We start from the raw sequence: 11799 nt of genomic DNA, 5'->3' as shown, positions 1-11799 counted from the left end.
GAATATCCTGGCCGTTGATAATGGATGAACTTGCTTGTGGTATATATTTAATTCTACAGAGGTACCTGATTAAGAGTGACACATTTGGGTATAAATATCGAGAAGGCAGTGGGTGCATTCAGTCCATTGTCTGGCTGTGCGGGTTATTGTTAGGGAGTGCATGATGCTGGTATTCGTTATTGTGTGCTGGGTGCATTTTGTCCGCCTAATCTGAGAAGGGTCAGATTGTCTATACTCTGTTTTTTTTTCATCTGTCCACCCGCCTGTGGTGTTTGCGTATGGTAACACTGCGTCCCGGGCTTTAGATAGTTACGCTGTGTAAGTTTTAGGTAAATAAAAGGATGTCTGGGTGTACATTTGCAACTGAAAAGTGTTTTAATAATTTACGGTATGCGAATTACACCGTTAATATTCGAAATAGGATATCATTATAATTGTTGAATGTAAGATGAATATTACTATCTAAAGCCCGAGTCGCAGTGTTACCATACGCAAACACCACTGGCGGGTGGGCAGATGGAAAAAAACCGAGTATAGTTATATTAGGTTTTTTTAAAGTATTTGCTGTCCGTTTATAATCGGTTTTAAGCGCTTTGTTGTCAAGTTATACGTTTTCCCTTGTAGGCCGTTAGTACCGTCAGTGCACCTCACGCGGTCCACTGTATGCATTACTTACGGTTTTCTGCAGCGTCCCTTCGGCTCCTATCTACAACCCCTTTCATTCCTTTTACAGTACTTCCACTCATATTGCCCTTCTTCCATCTTGCTATCCCTTCTTTCTTAACAATTGTTACTCTGTTTCCTTTTCATCGCTGAATGACCTCATAGCCCCCGGCACTTGGCCTTTGGCTTAAGTTATATATTCTTGCCATCGGGTTTAAGGTTTTTATTTTCAGTCTATATAATTGGTTGCAATGTCTTGACTGTCTAGTTAAAATAATCAGTTGTAACGGTTTTGTCGGCACGCGTCAGTGAGAAACGCCATCATTCTACCCATACCCAGCGCCTAGGTAACAATCCCTATACCCTGGTTAACAGGTCTCTGTTCATGCGTCATTATTCTGGTCATGCCTTCTTTTGTATCCACTTTTGAAAATGCCAACTCAAGGGATATCTGAAGAGTTGTTATACGCATAAGTTGTTTGTAGCGCCTCAGTGGCGTGGGTGGTATGGTATTGGCGTCCCACCTCGGTGGTCGCAGGTTCGATTCTCGGCCATTCCATTGAGGAGCGAGAGATGTGTATTTCTGGTGATAGAGGTTCACTCACGACGTGGTTCGGAAGTCACGTAAAGCCGTTGGTCCCGTTGCCGAATAACCACTGGTTCCATGCAACATAAAAGTACCATACAAACAAAAAAACAAACATAAGTTGTTTGTGATAGGAATATTTTTGACGTTTGGATAGAGGGTTAAGAGGCTTTATATTACTTCTAGATTATTCCTCTGGCAGTTTCGTGCCAGAAAAAGTTATCAGGTTACAGATTTTATGTTTCTCCACGAACGCAGCGATCGAGTTGGAGATTAGACTCAGAAACTTGCGAGGGGACGTGAGGTTTAATAAACTCATATACTTTATTTCCTTGAGGTAATATTTTGATTCTATGAACTTTCGTTATTATTGTTTTCAGAATTCCCTTCCGTCTCTGTACAAGGACACGGTGGCCTCCCTGGGTAGTAACACTGGCGATTTGATCGTTCTTGGGTTTTCGTAACTCTTGACGTTCACACCACGAAGGAAAATCACGTTCGCGTGGCTTCTCTGTGGAATATATGTATACAGGAATCATAGTTCTTCGCTTCTTATGTAATTCATGATTCCTACCAAAACTTGTCCTTTTTTTTGAGGGGGTATCATTTGTACACCGAATTTGTTTTTATCATTACCACCATCGCCTCCAAACTCCGTAAGGGGGCTAATGTCGTCAGTACACCCCACCGGGTGCACTGTAGGCAATACTAAAGGTTCTTTGCCTTGTCCCTTCGGCCCCTAGCTCTAACCTCTTTTCATTCCTTTTACTGTACATCTATTCATATAATTATCTTTCTTCCATCTTGCTCTCCACCCTCTCGCCTTCTCCTAACAAGTTTATCATAGTGCAACTGCTTTGAGGTTTTCCTCCTGTTACACCTTTTTAAAACCTGTTAGAACTTTGCCATTTCCTTTTGTTTTGTTTTTATTCATTATCTTTTAGTTTCCCCTATTTTGCTATTTATTATAGTATCCCCATCAGGGTTTTGAGTTTTCTTCCTCCACATTTTTTAGTTACCATTCCTGTTTTTGATCCTTGGCCTGTTTATTCCCAGAGTCCTGTTTTCGGTCTCCTTGGAGCATTCCGAGGTGACTTTGGAAGTCCCTGTGCCCAGGTAAAGCAGTCTGTTTCTGGCCTTCGTGTTGATACCACACCATATGGATTACAGCAAGTTCGCTCCTTTATTCTGCTACGACTTGAGCGCTCTTTATCCCTGGAGCTTGTTGCAACGCTGCTGCTTCATCTTGCTGTAGCCTTGGGCCAGTATTAGCCTGGGGGACCTCTCCGTGAGCAGGTATAGAGCCTTTGATTTTTGTGACGTCTGGAGGGACGTGTATTTGTGACGTCTGAGAGACGAGGATCTTCCTGAAGAAGGTCGGGCTTTACTCTGCCGCTATTTGGAAGATAGCGGGACATGCCTTCCCGTTCCTTCGATATCCACGACGTCGTTTCTGGATCAATTACAGTTCTTATAAGAATTTGTGGGGATTTAAACTCTTAGTGGCCACTTTAAATTAGTTAGGTTAATTTAGTTTGTTAATTGCTAGGCTTCTTTCTGCCGTTGTTATTTTCTCTTTCTTTCGGACCCCCTTATTTGGAGAATGTTCTGGTTTGATTCTGTAAGTAATAGTGTGGGTGTTTTATTCAATAGTGTTCATATTGTGTGATTGCTTTTCATTTAATTTTGTATTTATAGAGGTTCCGTTAATCATTTCTATCTATGCTGTGTTTGTAAATATATTATATTATTTTTACTTGTGGTATTAGTTTCCCTCATTGTTAATATTTGCACACTGTCTGTTATTTCACTTATCGTGACTTTAACTTTGGAGAACACCAGTTATGATTGACAGCTTTTCTGGAGTCTGAAAGTAGCCCTTTGAGGAGGGTCCTGACATATTTGGCGACCTTATTGCCAGGATTTCGGTCCTGTTTGGGTGTTCTCAGTGTGCAGTATTAACCGTGAGGGTGCTAGGCATAGATCTAACACCTCTTTGGATTACTTATATTTTGTATTGGAAGTTTTCGGTTCAAAATGGAGACTGCTGCAATTTTGGATGTAATTGGTGGTGAGGGCTGGCAAGAGAGGTTGGCGAGTTTAAATAAGGATGAATTGAACACTGTTGCTAACTATTTGGAGATTGAATTTGACCCCTCTATGAAAAAGGGATTATTATTGTTAACAATTTATGAAGTGATTAAGTCAGTAAAGTCTGTTGATAAGGAGGTGAAGTCTGCGGTAACCGTAGAGTTGGTGGAGAGACAAATTCAATTGCAGACATTGGAATTTGAAATTGAAAAATTTAGGGCAGGTGAGAGAGAGAAAGAAAGAGTTTGAAAGAGAAAAATGGTTGGCTAACCCGTCTTCTCCCTCCCAGTCTTCCCCTGGTGTCGCTGTTGGTCCTGCTATCAATTTGGTACAGGCTTTGAAGTTCGTTCCCACGTTCCAAGAGTCGAACGTAGCAGAGTTCTTTGTCTCTTTGAAAGGATGGCTGCTAGGTTGCAGTGGCCAGAGGAACACTGGACCACTTTGGTACAAAGTAAATTCATTGGTAAAGCTCAGAAGGTTTATGTAACCCTTGATGAAAACTTGGCCTCAGATTATGAAAACGTCAAGGCAATTATATTGAAGGCGTATGAGTTAGTTCCCGAGGCCTATAGACAACGGTTTTGCAATTTGAGGAAAAACTCTGATCAGACTTTTGTGGAATTTGCCAGGGCGAAGCAACAGTTCGCTGAGGACTGGCTTAAGTCAAAAGAGGTGGATACCTTTGACAAATTAAAGGAGTTAATGTTGATTGAGGAATTCAAGCATTGCGTCCCAGACAAGTTAAAAACACATTTAGAAGAGTTAAAAATGGATAAACTGCAGGAGGTGGCTGTAACCAGCGATGAGTATGTATTATCGCATAAAGTAGAATTTCAGAACACCATGTCTGAGGGAAGGTCGGACTGGAATAAGGCCAGTCGTGATAATTATAGAGAGAATACCAGTAGGAATAATTATGGTAGTAAGAGTAGTCCCATGCGACAAAGTAATTCTGTTTCTTTCAGGAATAATGATAATACTACTTTCAGGAATAATAACCACGTTTCTTTCAGGAATAATAATACCTCTTTCAGGAATAAAGTTAATAATGGGACAAATGTTGTCTGTTTCTTTTGTAAAAAAAGAGGTCATGTAAAAAGCAGGTGTTATGCTTTTAAGAAAATGCAACAGTCCAGGCAAAATCCGGTGATGGGTGTCGGGAATGAAGAGGCTGTGTCTGCTAGGGCCAGGACAGGAGATAAATGACTACCCAGCAGTTTCGCTAAGTTCGTCTCTCAGGGTTGTGTATCAGCCGTAGGGTCACACTTAGAAAGGGGAGTGCGAATTTTGCGAGATACGGGTGCTGCGCAATCTTTGATTTTGAAAGAGGCATTGCCGGTTGACTTTGAACCTGTTGGGGAGGAATTTGTGATCTTGTCTGGTTTTCCGGATTCAGTTAAATCATATCCTATCAGCGTTTTTCAGTTGGATTGCCCGTCGTTTTCTGGGGCTATTAAATTGGCAATTGTAGAAAAATTTCCTGTGAAGAATATAGACGTTGTTTTGGGCAATGATGTTGTCTATAAGAATACGACTTGTCCAATTTTGATGATAAACCCTGAAATGTCTGTAGTTACTCGTTCTCTAAGTAGGGTTGTTGACGCTGCAGAGTCAACAACCGATTTAGATATTAGTACCTTAGAAAGTAGTGATAGTAATAGTGTAGTAATAAGGGATGGTTTAATTAAGCCTGATTGGACAAGAGAAGAGCTTATTAAGCTCAGAAGCAAGAGTTCCTCAGTTTGCCCAGGGAATCTGGCCCTCTGATTGACTTAACAGTGCCTCACTACCGAATCATTAACGAAATTCTGTACAGGTGTAGTAGGCCTAAAGAGGCAAGTAATGACGATTGTGAAATAATTCGCCAATTAATGGTTCCTTTCAGTTTCAGGTTGGGATTAATGTCGGTGGCACATGAAAATCCTTTGTCAGGTCATTTTGGCATTCGAAAGAACTACGTTTACGAAACCCTTCTGTCCGACTTCTGGTGGCCAGGTTTGAAATCGGACGTAAAGAAGTTTGTCAACGGTTGCGATATTTGTCAAAAGGTAGGAAAACCGAATCAGTTGGTTCCAAAGGCGCCGTTGATCCCTATTCCTTTGGTGTCAGAACCTTTCAAGGAAGTAATTATTGATGTGGTTGGTCCCTTACCTAGATCTAGGAGTGGGAATGAATACATTTTCACTATCATGGATAGAATGTCCCGTTTTCCCGAGGCTATTCCCCTCCGTACAATCAAGAGTGTAAAGATTGTGGATGTCTTAATAAATTTCTTTACCAAGTTTGGGTTACCTAAAGTAATTCAAAGTGACAATGGTTCTAATTTTACCAGTAGATATTTCAGGAGTAAGATGGCAGAATTAGGAATTAAGCATGTAACTTCGTCCCCATACCATCCGGAGACTCAAGGCGTTTTGGAGAGGTTCCACCAAACTTTGAAATCGATGCTGCGGAAATATTGTCTGGCTCATGGATCAGAGTGGGATAAGGAACTTCCCTACTTACTGTTTGCTTTTCGTTCATCTCCAGGTCAGTCATTGGGTCTGTCTCCTTTCAACTTAGGGTTTGGGCATAATGTCCGTGGTCCTTTGCAGGTCATAAGAGAAGTGTGGGAAGGTGACAGTACCGAGGTTAATTTATTGGATTACGTCTCTGGCCTTGGGGATAAATTGTCGAAAGCTTGGGAGTTTGCCAAGAATAATTTGGTGAGTAGTCAAAATAAAATGAAATATTATTTTGATCAAAAATCCAAACCACGCAGTTTCGCTGTAGGTGAAAAGGTTTTGGTATTGTTACCTTTGCCAGGAAATTCCTTAAGGGCTTCATTTTCAGGTCCCTGGCGAGTAATTAAAAAATTAAATGAAGTAAATTATTTGGTGGAGACTCCCGAACGCAGGAAACCCTATCAACTCTGCCACATAAATATGCTGAAGAAATTCATAGATAAGGAAAATGCGATTCCTGTGACCATTGTCGGGAAGGGTGATGATAATGATAATGTTTCCTTTTCAGATTATGGTCTTGATAAAGGTAATTCTTTTGACAAAGAGTGTTGGCCTTCTGATTAATCAAAACTTTCTTTGAAAAATTTTGATGATTTAGTTAAACCATTTTTATTGGATGGGGACAGGCTGGAATGTATTGAAAAGGTTAATGTATGAATATAATGACTTATTTTCTGATGTCCCTGGTCGTACGTCTATTTTAGAGCTTGATATAGACGTAGGTGATGCTTGTCCAGTCAAAACAGTCTCCGTATCGTTTTAAATCCTGTAAAAGGTGAGGTGGTGGCCAAGGAAGTAGAGTATATGTTAAGACACGGTCTTATAGATCCGAGTAATAGTCCTTGGTCCTCACCGGTGGTGTTGGTAAAGAAAACCGATGGTAGTTATAGGATGTGTGTGGACTATCGGAAATTAAACGAGGTCACCCGTTCCGATAGTTTTCCTTTGCCTCGTGTGGAGGACTGTATTGATCGTTTAGGTCAAGCAAAATATATTAGTAAGTTTGACCTCCTCAAAGGTTACTGGCAGGTACCCCTGTCTAAACGGGCCAGGGCCTTGTCCGCTTTTGTCACCCCCCAGGGTTTGTTCCAGTGTCGTGTAATGCCTTTTGGGTTAAAGAATGCCGCCGCCACTTTCCAAAGGTTAATGAATTCTTTAGTTTATGGGCTGGAAGGTTGCGTGGTTTACATTGATGACATTGTGATTTTTATTCTGATGATTGGGACACTCATCTCAAAACGTATTAAGGCTCTATTTAAGGTTTTAAGAAGAGCTGGTTTAGTGGTAAATTTAAGTAAATGTGATTTTGCTAGGGCGGAAGTGGTATACTTGGGACATACTGTTGGTAATGGGAAAGTGGCCCCTAAGAGGGCTAATGTAGAGGTAGTAGAGAGTATGCCAGTGCCATCTTGTCGTAGGGATGTCCGGAGATTCCTCGGCTTAGTGGGATACTATAGGCGTTTCGTTAAAAACTTTTCAGATATTGCAGATCCTCTTACTAACCTCCTTAAGAAACAGGTTTCATTTGTATGGGATGACAAGACTCATAATGCTTTTGAGTCCCTCAAAAAGGTGTTATTAAGCTTTCCAGTGTTGAGAGCCCCCAATTTCAACATTCCCTTTTCTCTTGCTACGGATGCAAGTGATGTTGGAGTTGGGGCTGTGTTACTGCAGCAGGATGAGCAGGGGATATCTCATCCGGTAGCTTATTTCTCAAAAAAGTTAACGCCTCCCCAGAGGAAATATTCCACTGTAGAGAAAGAAACTTTGTCCTTGGTTATGTCAATTAATCATTTTAATGTATACCTTACCTCCACAGATTCTCCTATATTAGTCTTAACGGATCATAACCCTTTAACCTTCCTTAATCGGTTTAAGAATAAAAACCAAAGGTTGGCTCGTTGGAGTATATTATTGCAGGAATGGGACCTGCAATTTAAACATATTCCTGGCAAAGATAATGTTTTGGCAGACGCTCCTTCTCGGATGGGGGTTTGAAACCTTCAGTGGCTGGCTTCGCAGATTTGATCTATTTTTTTTTTTTTTTCTAATCTGAATGTTTTGGGGTCGTGAGGGAGAAGATGGTCGTAGCGTTTTTTGTATTGGATTGATTCATGGTATCATAGGATATTGTTTTGATGATGTCTAGTTTTGGTATAAGAGTTGACACTGTTAAGGGTAACGATAAGGTTAATAATAGGTTTACTGTAAATGGTTATAATTAATTTTAGTGTAATATTATGTTAAGTTCAGGTGGTGGTGAACTATGTGTTAAGGTGTTTGCTGAGGTTTGAGTCCTCATTACACGTGTCAGAGCAGTGTTGTTGAAATGTCATGTTATTGCTGAAATGTAATGTTAATATAAGGTTTCGGGTATACCCTCAGCTGTGTAAAACCGTTTTTAGGATCATGCTTCATAATTTGCAAGTGGTTTATCTTGTGGCTTACGAGCCCAGTGTAGAAATGTATTTCACTGTTAATGTGATTTGGTGCCTGAGATAGCAAGAGACTATCGTAGTCAAAGTGATTAGAACCAGGACAAATATATGGTTATATCCTATAAACTCTGCTTTTAGAGAAAACTTGTCTTTGAGTGCTGAAAAGTGAGGAGTTAAATGGTGCTCTGTATTTTTTTTTTTTTGTAAAAATGTGTTTACTATTTTTCATATCGTGTCTAAATTAATTTTGTAAGTAGACTATTTTTGCCATACATCTTTTGTTATGTTAAATCTTGTAAACTGTTACATTTTTCAGGTGTTTCATAGAACCTTAAGATTTTTTGTCAACTTATTTTAAAAAAAAAAAAAAAAAAAATTTTTTTTTTTGTATGTGTGGGGAGGTGTTAGAACTTTGCCATTTCCTTTTGTTTTGTTTTTATTCATTATCTTTTAGTTTCCCCTATTTTGCTATTTATTATAGTATCCCCATCAGGGTTTTTTGAGTTTTCTTCCTCACATTTTTTTAGTTACCATTCCTGTTTTTGATCCTTGGCCTGTTTATTCCCAGAGTCCTGTTTTCGGTCTCCTTGGAGCATTCCGAGGTGACTTTGGAAGTCCCTGTGCCCAGGTATGGCAGTCTGTTTCTGGCCTTCGTGTTGATACCACACCATATGGATTACAGCAAGTTCGCTCCTTTATTCTGCTACGACTTGAGCGCTCTTTATCCCTGGAGCTTGTTGCAACGCTGCTGCTTCATCTTGCTGTAGCCTTGGGCCAGTATTAGCCTGGGGGACCTCTCCGTGAGCAGGTATAGAGCCTTTGATTTTTGTGACGTCTGGAGGGACGTGTATTTGTGACGTCTGAGAGACGAGGATCTTCCTGAAGAAGGTCGGGCTTTACTCTGCCGCTATTTGGAAGATAGCGGGACATGCCTTCCCGGTTCCTTCGATATCCACGACGTCGTTTCTGGATCAATTACAGTTCTTATAAGAATTTGTGGGATTTAACTCCTTAGTGGCCACTTTAAATTAGTTAGGTTAATTTAGTTTGTTAATTGCTAGGCTTCTTTCTGGCCGTTATTTTCTCTTTTCTTTCGGGACCCCCTTATTTTGGAGAATGTCTGGTTTGATTCTGTAAGTAATAGTGTGGGTGTTTTATTCAATAGTGTTCATATTGTGTGATTGCTTTTCATTTAATTTTGTATTTATAGAGGTTCCGTTAATCATTTCTATCTATGCTGTGTTTGTAAATATATTATATTATTTTTACTTGTGGTATTAGTTTCCCTCATTGTTAATATTTGCACACTGTCTGTTATTTCACTTATCGTGACTTTAACTTTGGAGAACACCAGTTATGATTGACAGCTTTTCTGGAGTCTGAAAGTAGCCCTTTGAGGAGGGTCCTGACAAAACCTACCAACTCATTTTTCCTTTCCAGCGCTGAATGGCCTGTTTCATCCTTCTGTTCATACTCTGAATGAGTAGACTGGATAGTTTCATCCTGACTGACGGAAGCACAAAGCACAACTCCTCTGTAATTAATACATTCAGTCAGGTCGCCTCCTTTTGATATACGAATTGCTGTGACTTCCAGCTCCAAATCACCAGAGTTCGTCGCCTCACTCAACGTTTTGCTCAAAAGTAGAGTTAGTAAACAATTACTCATTTCATTTGCAGCTCAAATATTCAGTGATTCCCTTCTGGACTGGAGCTGCTTTCCATTTTTCAAGTCATAAACTGTGAATTTATTCCTTAGTAGATTCGTTTTTTTTTTTTTTTTTTTTTTTAGTGTCTGATATGTCAGTAGGTTCAGGTTTTTTCATTTCTGATATGTCAGCAGACTCATATTTTCCGGTTTCTGATATGTCAGTAGGTTCAGAATTTCTAATTTCTGATATGTCAGTACATACAGGTTTTCTACTTCCTGATATGTCAGTAGGTTCAAAATTTCCAGTTTCTGATATGTCAGTAGGTTCAAAATTTCCAGTTTCTATGTCAGTAGATTCAAATTTTCTAGTTTCTGATGTCAGTAGGTTCAGTAAGGTTCTTGTTTATAATATTTCACTCAAATAATTTCATTTCGCATTGATGACCTCACATGAATAATCTGCTAGCATTTCATTTCTTCCCCCGATGTTGTCATTCACAAATCCTTTCTTTTGATAAGTATTTTATACTCTTGTATTTCACCACTGTTCGCATTTGGTATCTGACGGTTACTCGTTACCCCATATCCCATTATCTCGTTTTCGTGTAGATTAAAATACATTTCTAGTGGTATTTCAGTCATCGTTTAATGTCTGTATCTAAAATTGCAGATCTGTTACATCATTCAGTTTCAAAATCCTCCTGGTGTTCAACTTGAAGAAGCTTGTTTGTGTGAACGCTCGATCCTCCCTCAGTTTTCAGTTAATGTCAACTGTAGTTTTGGCAATAACAAGTTGTGTTCACTGACAAAATCAACTCTTCGTAGCTCGAAACATTCCTGTGTTCTTTTTCTCATGACTGACTAAATGATCCGATTTTGGTTCCTATGACTGCCACCTAGTGATGTCTTAAGTGTATTTTCAGTTGTACTGTGTTGGAAAGGAACACCTCCAGCCTGTCAGGGTATGAACCCGTTATGTATCCACCTACCCCGAGGTGCTATAGTAGATTCACATCAACCGTGCATCTGATGTGTTGGCCAGTCCCTTACGACGCTCCTGATTGGCTGTTGATAAGCCAATCACAGGGCTGGAAGCTCTCAGTCTCTGGAGAGAGTTCACATAGGCAGGATGTATGCTTCATCTCTCCTGAGGGATCAATCTTTCAAAAGTATCCCTCAGGAGAGGTGGAACTGCATCTTGCCCATGTGAACTCTCGAGAGAGACTTGAGAGTTTTCAGACCTGTGATAGGCTCATCAACAGCCAATCAGGAGCGTCGTAAGGGCCTGGCCTAGAAATCAGATGCACGGTTGATGTGAATCTACTATAGTACTAAGCATGGAAGCTCCTTGGGACGCCGTGTTTAGTACTAGCCCCTCAGTTATCAAAGTATGACGTTCACCTATTTCTGTATTTTGTGGTCGACAAATTATATATTGATAAACGATGTCATCGTGCTGCCATCTGCTTTACTGAGCATGAGTTGGCCCTCGACTTTGACAAAGATGGATACATACCGGGTTAATACCGCCTTCAACATGATTTGCAGCGCAAAAAAATAAATTATAAATGATAAATTGCCCTATTTACATTCTCAGGCTGGTCAAAGTCGTCTCGCCCTTACGTTTTCAAGACATTGATTTATCACTGGGTAATGAACCCGTGGACATTCATGAGACTAATAAAAACGGTGATTACTGAGAAATATTTGATTACAGCAATAAGGGTCAGAAAACTTGATATATATAGCAAGAAGGAGAAGAAGATGAGAATTTAATATAGCAAGAAATGCTAGGAAATATAATACATGTAAGAAGAAGAAAATTTAATATATAGCAAGAAAAAGAAGAAGAGAGTTTAGTATATAA

This window comes from Macrobrachium nipponense, chromosome 42 (genome assembly GCF_015104395.2).
Source record: "Macrobrachium nipponense isolate FS-2020 chromosome 42, ASM1510439v2, whole genome shotgun sequence".
NCBI lineage: Eukaryota > Metazoa > Arthropoda > Malacostraca > Decapoda > Palaemonidae > Macrobrachium > Macrobrachium nipponense.
This window is presented reverse-complemented; position numbering follows the sequence as displayed.